Source organism: Sinocyclocheilus anshuiensis, unplaced genomic scaffold, assembly GCF_001515605.1.
Source record: "Sinocyclocheilus anshuiensis isolate Anshui unplaced genomic scaffold, SAMN03320099.WGS_v1.1 scaffold396, whole genome shotgun sequence".
NCBI lineage: Eukaryota > Metazoa > Chordata > Actinopteri > Cypriniformes > Cyprinidae > Sinocyclocheilus > Sinocyclocheilus anshuiensis.
The window spans coordinates 924629-928899 of NW_015558623.1; the positions used below are offsets into that span (position 1 = coordinate 924629).

A 4271-nucleotide genomic window follows, 5' to 3' on the forward strand; every position below is an offset into this window, starting at 1 on the left:
GTTACTCCATAATGATGTTCTATTTGAGGGCATTTGTAGTGTAGGTATAGGGCCCAAACATAACCTCAAGCCCATGGGCCCCCGCCCCACTAAGTCCTGCCCTGTCTGTAGGGCATGTTGTTTGTTCAAGATCAAGCATGTGAGTCAATTTTCAATTGAGTAAATGATTCATTGACATCACTCATAACACCTAAAAGACCCACAGGCATAATGACTTAACGTGTAGAATTAATGAACAAATCTTTTTTGTAAACAGATTCAAGTGTCACTTAGATGAATCAAAGTCCTCAGCACTACTCTCCTGGATCAGATTCCCTCCTTCTGCCTCCGCAAGTTTCGGTTGTATCCAAATTACGATACATTTACATCATCAACTCAAGCCCAACCGTCAATTGTTTACAGCTCTAAATATATAATGACTCAGGAGAAGGTACAAGCTTCACTGTTTTATTCATGTTCTTACCTCTTTGGTTTTACTACCAACCCAAAACACATACAGATTGGCACTTGCTTCTGTCTGCTGCAAAACAAATGAAAAAGAAACAAACAATGTTGCTCGTGAAAGGCATTTTCAGTGAAAACAAGTGATAATGAGAGATACATTATATTGAGTAGCGACATACTCAGTAAGCTGTAAAGTTCAAATACCCTAAAATACAGGCATCTTGCATTGCTGGTCAATATTTCACAATTTCAGCTGTTTAAAAATACGTTAATGACCAGAATGCAATGTTCTACAGATGTGTTGTTGGGCCCAAATGCATAGAGCCCAAATTGAGAGCGAGAAAGAAACTAATTGTCCGCATGGCTAAGGTCACATAAGATGGCTGTGAAGAATGGAAGAAATTGTTCAAATGCTCGGCAATCACAGATGTGCTGTCAAGTAGGGAGGAGGGGAGGGATGGATAGAGAGAGAGAGACAGAGAGAGCGTAAAAATGTCCCTATATGTGCCATTTCAAGTACATGTGAGAAGGAACTGGCTGAGTGAGAAATTCCCTTTTGTGTCTCAGCTTTTATAATATTTTTTTTCATAACCCTCTTTTTTTGAAGTCTTTGAGATGAGTGGAAGCCTACGTGCCCTGGACAGCGATCATATTAGGCTGTTATCTGTGTTGAGTGGCCTGAAGCAGAGGGGATTGGAAACAGGCACACCAGGGGGACAGGAGTGTTATTTTGTGGGAACTGACACAGCAAGAGCCCTGGCTATGTTCATTCAGATCTGACGGATGTTGGCAATCTCCCAGGATGAAACTTGGTTGTAGCCAGACAAGATAGCTGGAACTTGTGCCCAAGATTATCTCCTTCCCCTGACAAATCTAAAGCTAATTTACTTTTTTCCTCTTGTAGGCAGAATTTTTTTATCCCTAAGGCAAAGAAATATCTAATGTTTGTCATAGAGTAAATACCACACTAATTCCCCTCTGTATATTTTCCAAACAATGGCACACCTGTGTCTATTGACTTTTGTGGTGTGTAGCAGGTGATTCATATGAGCTATTAATGTAGAACATGTTACAACTTGTTCCGTAACATCTGGATAATCTTGTTTTAAATAAGCTATTTGACAGTTCTGTCGGAAGCACTAAAACAATCTGGATTTCTTTACCACTGGTAGAGATAAACCACTGGCCTTTTTATTAACGTGTTACGAAACAGAACACGACACAAAGTTGTAAAGGGATATTTCCAGAGCAGTTTCAAACCATTTAGAGATATTTCAATTTAGACAAAATCTGCAAAATAATAAAAAAAGAAAATTATAAATAAAAAAAGTTGCTTATTGGACACACTTTTATAACCTCATGGAGGTGCTTATTAAGATCCATACAGAAAATCCCCAAGATTAAAGAATCAAGTTACAGAGCAAGTAAACCATTTCCGCATCCTCTCTCATACTAAATAACCAACATAATAATAATAAAAGAAAAATGCATAAAAATAATCAAGAAAAATAGGTTGAACCATCATGTTCTGTTAAGATTGACTTTATTGGTTTTATGTTTGGGGTCTCAGAGACCCTAAGAATGTATGTGAACAAATAACCATAATTATTTATTAAAAGTATTCATTTCTAATTAAACACTTGTTTCCCCTCAAAATAATAATTTAAATAATAAAATCTTTTTTTTTTGGACCGAATCAAAATCCAGCAGGCAGATGTTACTGACGTTTTTAACACTCTGTTGTACCACAAAGTTGACATGCACTTTTCAGAAATGTAACATTCATTCTATTGGAGGAAAATCTGGGGGTCAAAATTAGTAGTTTTCCCCCTATAAAAATGGTAACAGAACAGAACATGAGAACTAATAAGCCAAAACATTAATATGAGCGTCAAATAAAAATAAAACTTCATCTGACATAGACATTAGTCACAAGAAACATGCAAGAAAAAAAAAGTGCAAAAATAAAAAAAGGTAGCACTTAATATTAAATCATATTTAAGCACTGGATGAAAAGAAAATCATTTTGCAGATCACACACTGCTTCACTGTCCCTCCAAAGGCTCTCTGTAACACACGTGCGGGGGTCACAGCACACAATACTACAGTAGTTATTCCCTCTACCGGCTTGCTTTTATTTCAATCTCAGACAAACTCATCAAACAGAAGCCTAAATACTCACAGGAATCTGCTGCATTCTTGTCCGCTTGTCCCCAAAAACACAGACGAACCTTCTTCTTCTGCTCAGTCTAATCCCACAGGCGTGAAAAACAGAGAGTGCTGAGGAAATCCAAAGAAACGTCTACCACAGCAGACGCGGGAGAGAAGCCCCGCCACTAGCGCGAAGAACGGTGCGGAGCGAGAGAGGCACTGGGGAGACATATGCTGCCAAAGCCTCTCGCCTGGCAAAGAAGCTCATTAAACGAGTGACAATCACTCCCACAAAGCCAGATCTGAGCGCTTTTCACATGGAGTATACAAAGAAGGAGAGATACAGAGAGAGAGAGAAGTGAGAGAGAATGAATGAGTGAGAGAGAATGAAAGAGAGTGAAGGAATTCTGGATAGAAGAAGCTGCATTTAAAGCGCTCATGCATGGGGAGACTTGTCCATGTTTTGTGCCATGGATGTCAAGATCTGTGTTTTTCCTTTTGTAACACTGTCACTACGGTTAAATGGGGTTAATTTGGAGTTTCAGTATCATTTTAGATTAAAAAGGAAAAACTGCAATACACATTTTTCAGACGACTATATTTCTGAGAAAACTATTAGTTTAGTCACGCTTTTACATTTTATGAAGACAGTGTGAGCAGTGCTTGCTGGTACAAGAGTAGCCATCATGATGTTCTGGGTGATTGCAAGGACGTTGCTATGCAGTTGCTAAGGTGTTCAATATGGTTTTTAGTGTGTTGCTATGCAGTTGCGAGCGTGCTGCTAGGTAGTATTGGGTGAGCAAAAGAACCCACCCCTGAGTCTATGATATGCTGGTCTATAGATATGGGTTTCGCTTATTTTCTCATTGGCCAGGGTAAATAGAAAATAAAATCTCTTAGAAAAGATATAAAATTTGAACCCTAAGCTACCCTAAGATATCAAATCCCAAACCCTAAGCATGAACAACAGCAAAAGTGATGGTATCCTTGGCAAAAAACAACAATACACATCCTTTCAGAAAACTATGCATGATCAAATCTGAGAAAAGCAGTTTATGATTTTTAGATACATTTTTTAATTTACATACATTTTTAAATGTCATGTAATCAGTCATATTAGTTTAACCAAAAATGAAAATTCTCGTCTCTCATGTCATTCTTTCATTTTGTTCATACAATGTGAAGTCAAGTGTTCAAGTCAAATCGTCCAATGTTATTTTGATATTGTAATTTAAAATATCATTTTTGTTTTCAAAAAAAAAAGGAAGGAAAAGACAGAGCTTTAGAACAATATTTTTGGTTTGTACTATCCCTTTAAATTATAGGTTCTCAATCTTAGGGGTCATGACCCCACATGGGGTCGCCAAAAATGCATATGATACCTTGTAAGATTTCTATACACTGTATCCTCTAGTACATATTGTACAGTACATATTTAACGTTTTTCCAGCATATTTATATAGCTATAGGTTAGACAAATTATGTAGCTTCTCTAAAGTATTTTCCAAACCATAAGCTACAGCATGATTAGGATTGTGCACTTTCAATTATAATTAATATATATATATTTTATTTTTTTTTATTTTTGTATTTTTATGGATTGAATAACTGTAATGAAACAGTTTTTATTTTTAGCATTATCATTTGCGGTCTGTGAGATCCTAAATCAGGAATCC

The 4271-nt window shown here is 36.9% G+C and overlaps 1 protein-coding gene across 7 annotated transcripts in view; it reads right to left on the reverse strand.

Moving 5' to 3' along the window:
• Positions 1-2827, reverse strand: part of LOC107680707 (neural cell adhesion molecule L1-like protein) — a 56444-nt gene extending 53617 nt beyond the window's left edge. For all 7 annotated transcript variants that reach the window (XM_016476732.1, XM_016476737.1, XM_016476734.1 and 4 more), the window contains exons 1-2: positions 2627-2827; positions 464-520 (exon numbers count right to left, since the gene is read on the reverse strand). The gene's annotated coding sequence lies outside the window, so the exon portion shown is untranslated. The remainder of the gene's footprint in view (positions 1-463; positions 521-2626) is intronic.
• Between the last annotated feature and the right edge of the window lie 1444 nt (positions 2828-4271).